The following is an 11,388-nucleotide window of genomic DNA, read 5'->3' on the forward strand; positions in this document are numbered from 1 at the left end:
CTTGCCACCCCTCCCCTCTCTTTCAGGTTTTTACTGAGCTTGGCAGCCTGCCAGTTTGAATGACGAAACTTGATGGGTAGACTGGGTTTCACACAGCAGCACTGATGAAAGGCTGCCGCCAGTAGCGTGAAAAATCATAAACATTACATGCAGCCTTCACACAGCTGCAGCCTGGGATGTTAGATAGACTGTAGCTAGTTGCTGTCTGGTGAAAAACTCCAATTTAAATCTTTGAGCCTTTGATTATGAGTGGTGGCATGGATTTGATAATCTCGTCGATTATGAGATTATAAGTGTATATGGGAACTAAACCTAGAGTGCTTACTCAATTGTTAATGTTGAAATTGTGACCACAAGCTCTATATGATATATGATTCGATATGACTTTTTTAAAAAACATTTTTGTTGCCCTCTGTTCTGCAACTTACCTTACCATCACAATCAAGATGACCACAGTTTCATGTACAAGTCAACTGTTATGTCACCAGTCAGTTTGGTGGTAATACAGTATGCAGTAACTGTTGACATTATGATTTTAGCAGCCGTCTTTGTTTGACATAAAGTATTAAATTCAAGTACAGATTTAATAGCTACACACACACACACACACACACACATACACACACATTGAAAGCAGGTAAACAATAAACAAAAATAAACAAAGAAGAAATGACCCCGAAATTAATAAAAAGTACAAGAAAATTAGTAAATATAAATATAGTAATATCCAAGGGCAGTCCATGCAACTTGGAAACATGTTCAACTAGTAAATTAGCTGTGCTGAGGGCTGAGGGTAACTTTCGTAGTGGCACATGTGAACAGATTTTGAGAAGCGATCAGCAACAGTAAAAAAATACAGTGTTACCCTCAGAGGGAGGCAAACCTGTGACCTCAACAGTGATGTGGGACCAGGGATGACTAGGGATGGGCAGGGGGCGCAGCAAGCCAGCAGGGGGACAATGAGAAGCCTTGCCATGAGCACAGACAGAGCAGGCCGCCACAAAGTCTCTGGTGTCTTTCTCCATCTCCACCGCTGTCGCAGGAAGAGGAGTGTTCTCTTGGATGACAGGTGAGTTTGGACTTGGGACTTGAGCCGAGTGAAGGCGAGATCTGCCCCAGGGGTCCAGGAGTAGGGGACTTTGACGAAGGTGAGACGAGTCAGAGGGGAGGCCATCTTGCTATAATCACGAATGAAGTGACGATAGAAATTAGCGAACCCCAGGAAATGTTGCAGCTCCTTGCGAGAGGAAGGAGTGGGCCACTCCATGACGGCCTGGATCTTGGAGGGATCTGGCTGCAATTGTCCTTTTACTATAATGTAGCCAAGGAAACTGACTGAGGGGGAGTGGAATTCGCATTTCTCGGGTTTTATGAAGAGTCGATTCTCTGAGAGACTCTTCAACACCAGCCTCATGTGCTGCCTATGTTTCTTCAAGGTGCAGGAGAATATGAGGATGTCATAGAGGTAGACAAACACAAACTGACCGATCATGTCTCTCAGGATGTCATTAATCAAGGCTTGAAAAACAGGGGGAGCATTAGTTAAACCAAATGGCATTACCAGATACTCGAAGTGGCCGAGGGGAGTGTTAAACGCGGTCTTCCACTTGGCTCCTTCCCTGATGCGCACCAGATGGTAGGCATTGCAGAGGTCCAATTTGGTGAAGATGAGAGGAAGAGGATACTTATTTTTGATGGTTATGTCATTGAGACCGCGAAAATCGATGCATGGGCGGAGGGTAGAGTCCTTCTTTTTCACAAAGAAAAAACCTGCACCTAAAGGAGAGGAGGAGGGGTGAATGAGACTTGCCTTCAGCAAATCCTGGATGTATTATTCTATGGCGTCCCTCTCAGGTCGTGAAAGATTGTAAAGACGGCTTGTGGGAAGGGAGGCTCCGGGGAGAAGGTCTATGGTCATAGGGGCGATGAGGGGGCAAGGACAAGGCTCATTCTGAAACGGGTGGTGGTAGGACCCAGATGCAGTACAACAATAGCCTCTTGCAGTTGGTAATAACTTTTATTGTCACCAACACAGAAATAGCTCAGCTTACAGACAAAGAGTTCGTTCTTCGTGCCGGAAGCACTAGCAGTGTCTCTGGGATCGTCACTGAATGAAGAAACGAAGCTTGTACCCTCAGTGGCTGGCGGGGAGGAAACCCCGTAGCTCCACGAGCCGTCTCCACGTGCTGGAACGCCGACTGGGATCGAGCTGAGGGATGGTCTGGAACAAGCAGGGGTTCGGTAACCGGGAAGTCCGTCCGCGGGAGCAACAGTACCGACAGGGATCAGGCAGGAGGATCGTCTTAGCTGAGCGAAGGAGTCTTTACCAGGAGAGCCGTCAGTTTTCCGGAACACCGAAACTGGAAACGTGGTCGAGAACAAAGAGCAGGTAGGTCCGGGGGGAGTCAGGCGAGGAGGGCAGGTCAGGAACAGGCAGAGTCGGCAACGGGTGATCTGACGGAGAAACGCTGGAAAGACATGCATTACGCAGAGGAACAATCTGGCAATGTGTGTGTGTCCTGGAGTGTCTTAAATACTGCATTGATTGGTGATGAGCTGCAGCTGAGGGGAGAGCAGGCTGCAGCAGTGGGCGTGGTCAGCAGGTAGAGTGGAGCAGAGGGAGGGTGTGTGTGTGTGTGTGGAAAAGTACTGGCAGCAGGTAGGAGGAAACAGACAGCAGGTCCATGACACATTCTTTACAAAAAACAGTGGCGAGGTCGTGATACTCTGGAGGCACTGAGGACATATCAGGTGGGACTGGGGGAGGTACTGAGCGGAAAAGGGCGGTAATGCAGATTGGAGACAAAGGGACTGGCACTGGAGGCTCTAGCCAGTGATCAACGAGGTCTTCCAATCGATTTGCGGGTTGTGGGTCTGGAGCCAGGGAAAGCCTAAAACTACGGGAGTGAGGGGAGATGGGAGAATGAAAAACTGAAGGGACTCGTGATGGTTACCAGAGATACGGAGGGAAACGGGGGAGGTGCAATGAGTAACTGAAGCGATCAGTTTGCCATCCAAGGCGGTCACCGTCTTGGGTTTTTCCAGGGGCTCACGGGGGAAGACCGATCTTTTCAGCCCAGTTAACATCAATGAAATTGTCATCGGCCCCCAAGTCGATTAACACCTGGGTCTGGAGAGAGTGGCTGCTCCAATGAATCGTGGTGGGGAGAGAAATCCGAGAGGGACAGCTGGAGGAGGAGGGAGAGGATGTCTGCCTCACCAGTGCGCTCTCTGTCAGTGATGAGCCCGGTCTTTTGGCAGTGAGGGACAGTTGGCCATGTAGTGACCGGCTTGGCAACAGTAATACACAGGTTGTGGTCCCTCTGACGTCGACATTCCGCAGGAGTATGCCGGGCACGACCCAATTGCACGGGCTCCTCTGGGGCTGCAGGGAGCGCAGGAGACTGGGAAACTGTCTGAGGGGCATTAGGGACCGTAGAAGGGGAATGCTCTGCGGGAGGTGGAACGGATCTCCGGGGTCGACCAACTCTATCTCTGTGTCTCTCCCTGAGACGATTATCAATTTTTATCGTGAGGGAGATTAAACTCTCTAGGGAAGTGGGCTCATCACGGGACGCTAATACATCCTTGAATTCCTCGGAAAGTCCCCGAATAAACAGCCCCATAAGTGCGAACTTGTCCCACCCACTCTCTACAGCCAAAATTCGAAAATCAATTGAAAACGAAGCTGCAGAATTAGAACCCTGATGTAGCGAAAAAAGTCATGAGGACAAAACAGGCGACCCTCTCTCCCATAACGCGGCTGTCCATTAAGCTGCTTTTCCCCATAACAAATTCATTACATAGGCAATTTGTGACGGATAGCTTATTGCTATTACCAAGACAGTCCCCAAGCACTCACAAAAACATCCAGAGCACTACACTGTGTCTACAACGAATTCATGTCTCTTTGGTGCATGTAAACTGTTATACTATTTCTTTTTTTAAAAAATCCTTTTCAGTATTTTGTTTAACATTCACCTAGAATTGTATCATTGTGTTTTTGATGCAGATCCAGAAAACTCTGACCAAAGGAATTACCTGAGCATCCTCAGCGGAGGTTTTCCCAGCAGGCTAAAAACTGTGTCTGGAACGAGATGACATGCAGGTTTGGGCAACACAGACAGCTGATTAAATATAGACCAGTGTTATCAAGCATTGGGGGAAAATATCAATTGTCAGGAGCAGTATATTTGTGAATTTAGTGAACACAAAAGCATGTGGCTGAGACAGTCTTGAAGGAAGGGACTACATTTATTTCATTTTATTTCTGACATATGGTTCAGGCAAAAAAGATAAAAGAGGAGAAGGGTATGACGTAGAGCATGAGCATCCATGGATTAGGCAGGTTTCCATTAACCCTCAAATTGTGACATTGTGAATATAAAATATGCCTAATGGAACACATACATTTCCAAAAAACATTAGATGGTATTTCAGGCAATTCGAAAAAGCTATATTTCACAAAACTGCAATGGAAACATTTTCCATTGGAAACTTTTTTTTGGCTTTTATAAATCACATGATGCTATGGCTATGTGCTTGTCGGTAGGACCTGGTTCCCTTTGGCAGGAGCTTTAAGAGGTGTTACTGCATCACATAACTGAAATTCAAAAGTTGAGCGGATCATCCAGAAGTTTTGAATCCACGATTCCTCTGTGAAATTGTGCACTATCACCTCCCGCAAATCCTTCATATGTGGCTGCTCCCATGTATACGGGGCTCACCTTTCCATTATGGCTCCATAACACGCCTACGTGGCCTTGGATTGGAAATAATGATGGCTAGTGTGGTGGCTGCAATAGAAATAAAGCTGTTGATGTTTGAAACATCCATCACCATGCTTCTTGAAAGGAGGAGAATTCGCAGAACATCACTCAATGGAAACGCTGTCATCTTGCAATTGTGTTTCGAAAATATCGCTAAAATTTTACGCAGATCTGTCATCAAAACTCACCGTCCACATATGCAACAACATGGGTCCATCTCAGCATGCATCATGGGTGGTATTAGAGGTGGCAGTATATGTGCCCGCTGGATGACATGACAGGCTTTTATGTTCTTAGAATCCTCAGGAGAGCCTACAGGCACTTCCTGCTTTCTTCTCACTGTGTCGTCCTTCACCGGGGCAACACTTTGCCGGATACATACATGTGATGTCATGACATGTTGGATGTGGTGTTGGCTTAATGGCTGTAGCAGACTCATGTAGTGAGTAGGCACTTAGCGGCAGTGAGGGTTTGATGAATGGGGTTCATAAAGTTCATAAAATGAGGCAGTGAAACTACAAGTTTGATTTACAGCTGGCAGGACGGAATGAGAGACCGATACAGTGTGTAATCCTCAGATTAGAAAACCTCACAAGCAGTGCAGCTTCCAGAGTGTGCAGTGAGGCTGGTCTGTCAGGACATGAGCCAGTCATGAAGCTATGTGTCGTCCAAACTCATCACAAGAACTATTCATTTCACGCAACTACCATGGTCTGTTCACCAAGCACTCTCCCAGAAGAGAACACAACACGCAAAACGCCACGTACAGCTGCTAGTAAATACCAGCTACTATGTAAAACAGCCTCAACATCTGCAACAAGACTTTATGTACAGAAACCAAACAGTCACATGCTGCTCTCAACTGAGACCATGATCAGAGTTTGGAATTTAAAATTTAGCAATCTAGAAATATGGTCTTGTTTTTTGAAACGTGAGCAATTTAGAAAATTAAAAAGAAAAGCAAGTTATAACTAAAAAGTACAATAGAATGATCTGAAAATTATTTGAAAATAAAAAAAACAAAAACCAACAAAACAAAAAGCTAAAGTTAAAAAGTAAAAAGCACCTCTTTTTTTTTACATTTAATTAAGATACTTTTAAAAATGTTTTTTCACAAGCTTTTTTTAAAACTAATTTTCCAAATCTATTAATTTCTTGCAACATTGGCATGAGCGACAAAATAAGAAAGGACCCAAAAATTTGCAAGAAATTATTAAAACGTACAACAAAACTGTCTGGAAATATTCATCCATCCATCCATTTTCTTCTGCTTATCCAGGGCTCGGGTTGCAGGGGCAGCAGCCTGAGCAGGGAAACCCAGACTTCCTTCTCCTCGGCCACTTGGTCTAGCTCTTCCCAGGGGATCCCGAGGCATTCCCAGGCTAGCTGAGAGACATGGTCTCTCCAGCGTTTCCTGTGTCCTCCGCAGGGTCTCTTACCGGGGGGACATGTCCTGAACACCTGACCAGGGAGGCGTCAGCGCCGCTTGTACCTGCGATCTTGTTCTTTCGGTCACTACCCAAAGCTTGTGACCATAGGTGATGGTAGAAACTTAGATTGACTGGTAAATTGAGAGCTTTGCCTTTTGGCTCAGCTCCCTCTCCACCACAACAGATCGGTGCAGAGTCTGCATTACTGCGGACGATGCACCCATCCGCCTGTCGATCTCTCTCTTCATACTTCCCCCACTTGTGAACAAGGCCCCAAGGTACTTAAACTCCTCCACTTGGGGCAGGATCTCCTCCCCGATCTGGAGAGGGCACTTCACATACTTCACACTCGGCTGCGAACCAATCTAGTGAGAGCTGAAGGTCACAGCCTAATGAAGCCAACAGAACCATATCATCTGCGAAAAGCAGTGACCCTGAGGTCACCAAACCAGACCCCCTCAACACCCTGGCTGCACCCATAAATTTTGTCCATAAAAGTTATGAACAGAATCAGTGACAAAGGGCAGCCCTGGCGGAGTCCACCCCTTACCAGAAACGAGCGGATCAAGCTCTGGCACCGGTCGTACAGGGAACGGACGGTTGTATCAGGGGGTCCAATTCCCCATATTCCCAGAGTACCCCCCACAGGATTCCCCAAGGGACACGGTCAAATGCCTTCTACAAGTCCACAAAGCACATATGGCCTGGTTGGGCAAACTCCCATGCACCCTCAAGGATCCTGCCAAGGGTCCAGAGCTGGTCCACAGTTCCATGACCAGGATGGAAATTGCATTGCTCCTCCTGAATCTGAGGTTTGACTGTCCAGCGGACCCTCCTCTCCACAACCCCTGAATAGACCTTACCAGGGAGGCTGAGGAGTGTGATCCCCCTATAGTTGGAACACACCCTCCGGTCCCCCCTCTTAAAAGGAGGGACCACCACCCCGGTCTGCCAGTCCAGAGGCACTGCCCCCGATGTCCACGCAATGTTGCAGAGTCGTGTCAACCATGACAGCCCCACAACATCCAGGGCCCTAAGGAACCTTTGGGAGGACCTCATCCACCCCCTGGGCTCTGCCACCAAGGAGCTTTTTGACCACCTCGGCAACCTCAGCCCCAGAGAGGGAAGAGCCCACCCCCGAGTCCCCAGGCCCTGCTTCCTCATCAGAAGGCGTGTCGGTGGGATTGAGGAGGTCTTCGAAGTATTCCTTCCACCAATCCACAATGTCCCTAGTCGAGGTCAGCAGCGCACCACCCCCACCATACACAGTGTTGACAGAGCACTGCTACCCCTCCTGAGACACCAAATGGTGGTCCAGAACCTCTTTGAAGCCGTCCGGAAGTCATTCCCTATGGCCTCACCGAACTCCTCCCATGCCCTGAGTTTTCGCTTTGGCAACCGCCGTAGGTGCACTCCGCTCGGCCTGCTGGTACCTGCCTCCAGAGTCCCACAGGCCAAGAAGGCCCGATAGGACTCCTTCTTCAGCTTGACAGCACCCCTCACCGCCAGAGTCCACCAAAGGGTTCGGGTGTTGCCACCCCGACAGGCACCGACCACCTTATGGCCACAGCCCTAATCGGCCACCTTAACAATGGAGGTGGAACATGGCCCACTCGGACTCAATGTCCCCCGCCTCCCCCGGGACATGGTTGAAGCTCTCCCAGAGGTGGGAGTTGAAGCTCCTTCTGATGGAGGACCACCAGAGGCGACTCCAAATGGGAAGAGAGTCCAACCCCTCTCGAGGAGACTGGTTCTGGAGCCCATGCTCCATGCTGCCATGAAAAGCTCATGTCAAAGTGGATGCAGTGAGAAAAACCTCAGAGTGGTTGCTGTGGTGGTCCACATCAGTAACAGTGAAACCAGCAGTCACATCATATGGAGTGACTGCTTGAAATGTGAAGTAAAGAGAACACAAAAAGGCTAACACTGTCCACGTACAAAGATGCTGTGTATGATGGATGTATCACTGATAACGATTATTACATGTGAAACAAAACCTGACCTCTGTTATCACACAATTGAGAGCATAATATTGTTTCTAGATTAAAATAGGAAAATATCATAATATTGATATTTTAAAATCCAAACAAATCAGCACCATAATTTAATAACACCCAGCTAATAAAACGACAGAAAATAAAACATTAACAATAAAATAAAAATGACAAAAATCAATTTAAAAACAGTTAAATAAAACACACAACACACAGCGGAACTGCACAAAAATAAAACTCTGGGCTTACATTGATAACAATCTTTTTTGTATTTTTTTTAAAGATAAGTTTGAAGAAGTGATTTAAAAGATGTTCCTGCAAGCCTTAGATCTTCAGGCAGCGATTCCAGAGCAAAATGTAGCAACACAGTTATATAAAGTAAATAAAGTCAGGACATTCACCATGAGGACAACCAACAGAGATACAGAACAGGGGTAGGTAATATAACCAGAGAAAAATTAAAAGTAAAAAATTAACTGAAAAAAAAACATTTTTTTTTAGATTAAAGAGGCATATTTACAAGAAAACAACACACAGATCTTAAGGAGAAAAAAAGGAATATTTTTAGATTTAAGTAAAAAATCTGATTTTTTTTTGCCATTGCTTTACTTTGGACAAACCTCATCACACCACAGACTCCACCGATAAACAGGGAATCCCAGCAAACAGTGAGACACTGAAAAAGGGGATGAGCAGTGTGCATTCAGTAGCTTTATGCATCCTAAAAAAATATACATCTTTAAACAATAAGACAGCACTGACACACACACTGACTCCCCTCCCCTGGCTCAGGCTTTCTTTTTTATATCAGAGTATCATCATTCTCCACCATATTCAACCCTTTGAAACCTGAGCAAACTGACTTTATTTCTTTTTAAAAAGAAGGTGATGAGCAACTTTACAAGAAACCCCTTCTATCTATCTATCTATCTATCTATCTATCTATCTATCTATCTATCTATAATTACAACTTAAAATCCCCAAAATTTGTATTAAAGAAAAGTAAAACAAAATACAAAAATAAACTAGGAAATTACTTTATAAAAGTGCTAAAATAATATATAAATATATTTTCTTAATATAGTTATTAAAATACATTTTCCCCAAATTCTCTTTTTAAACTTTTTATTTTTATTTCCTACAATTTTCTTATACTCTCTCTCTCTCTCTTAGGGGTCTTTTATTTTGGTGACCTAATTTCCTGCAATTCTCAGGACAATTTTTGACAAGTTGCACAATGCCTTTTCCCCTGTTTTCAAGGGAAATTAACCAGTTTAGTTTAAATGCTTGTGAAAGGCTTCTGAATGCAGCACAAGAAAAATGATGTCAATCCAGGTTTGAAGGGGTAACAGTATACCAAAAACAAGACAGAAAGTTTTGGTGTACATATTGTAATAATAGGTTGCATTTGTGGGACCCACAGTGATGCTATGCACATTAATGGACACCCCCCTATTTTCATTTAATATTATTTTATTATATAACTGTTATTTTGTATATTTTAATGTTGACATGTATGTTCGTGTGCAGCAATCACTTCAGTATATTGAAACAGGTGTGAATATGAGGCTACAGCTTCATAGTTCTCTACCGTGTTGGTTAATGGTAGAAATGAGTGAAGTTCAGACAGGCACGGACCACAGCTAAAGGGGTCCTTTTTGGGGGTACGATGTAGAGGTGTGTATACGTCAGTTGTGGGTTGTGGACTGAGGAGGAAACATGTCGCTAGGTGAACATGTCTGTGTTTTTTGCACCTGTACCTTAAGAGAGAAGACACATTAAAGAAACGCATGCACTCTTAAGCCTCTTTCTGTCCGAGTGTGCAAAACATTTTCAGAAATAAAAAGAAGAATATAATTCTTAAGCCAAATTGTGTTTATTTGGATTTTGCTTGAAACTGAGCCATAACCCTGCATGTACATACAGTATCTCTAAATTGAGATGAGGAACTTTTTAAGGATTCCTTTACACTGATGGTTAACACTGTGGCTTTGTCCTGCAAATTCACACCAGCCTGCAAGCCATCAGACTTGGTCTAAATGAGGCGTCTAGATAGGAAACATCTGCTGCCTCAGTCCAGGCTGACATTATCTCACTCCCCTTCACATGTGAGCCTCTCTCTCCAGTGCAGGCTGCCTCCTGTCCAACACACTGGAACCTACTGAGAGTCCAATGAATTTCTCACTCTCTCTCTCTCTCTCTCTCTCTCTCTCTCTCTCTCTCTCTCTCACACACACACACACACACACACACACACACACACACTGATGGATAAACACAGTTCTCCTTGGGCTGAAGTTGGACAGATGCAGTAGACTAGTGGTGTTTATGTGGGTGGCACGGTAGTCTAAGAAACTAATCAACATTAGTACAAACATCTATAGAGCACCAAACACAGCTGCTGGACAGAATCCGCAGTGTGTTTGTGTGTGTTTGTGTATGCATATAAAATAACTTCACATTTCCTAAATGAACCTCACAAACATGCAGTAAACAAAGTCCTCCCTGACTCCATGTTCCCACTGAGCAGAAATGTTGCTGGCTGAGAATAACACAGCACCAGCACCACAGTAGCAGCAACCACATCGCAGCCTCTCCTCACAGGGCTGACCACAGATCAGATGCCGCCGCTCTTCTGGGAATGAGGTTTATTTGAGCCTGTTCGGCTGTGATCCTGCTCCTGTTGTGTGGGATTAAAACTATTTAAGTCACTCACAACACACACAATAGCAGAGGTGTGACCGGGCTGCGATCTGAGTCCCAGCATGCTAAAAATACACAACACAAGCAATTACACTGTGTGGTACGGCGTGTTTCCACTACAGTTTTATGCAAACTTAAAGAATATTTTCGAAATGTCAGTATAAAGATGACTGTGTTTCCACTGAATGATGTTCTGCGACTTTTCCTCTGGCAATAACATTCCAAGAAGCATGGTGATAGATGTTCAAAACATTAGCAGTTTTATTTCTATTGCAGTCACCACATTAGTTATTTCCAATCCAAGGCCACATTAGGCGTGTTATGATGCCATAATGGAAAGGTGAGCCCCTTATACATGGGAGCGGCCATGTATGAAGGATTTCTGGGAGGTGATAGTCCACAATTCCACAGAGGAATTGTGGATTCAAAACTTCCGGATGATCTGCTCAACTTTTGAAGAGTTATGTGATGCAATAACAGCTCTTGTAGCTC

This window comes from Plectropomus leopardus, chromosome 1 (assembly GCF_026936395.1).
Source record: "Plectropomus leopardus strain MGB_pleo_1.0 chromosome 1, ASM2693639v1, whole genome shotgun sequence".
NCBI classification, from domain to species: domain Eukaryota; kingdom Metazoa; phylum Chordata; class Actinopteri; order Perciformes; family Serranidae; genus Plectropomus; species Plectropomus leopardus.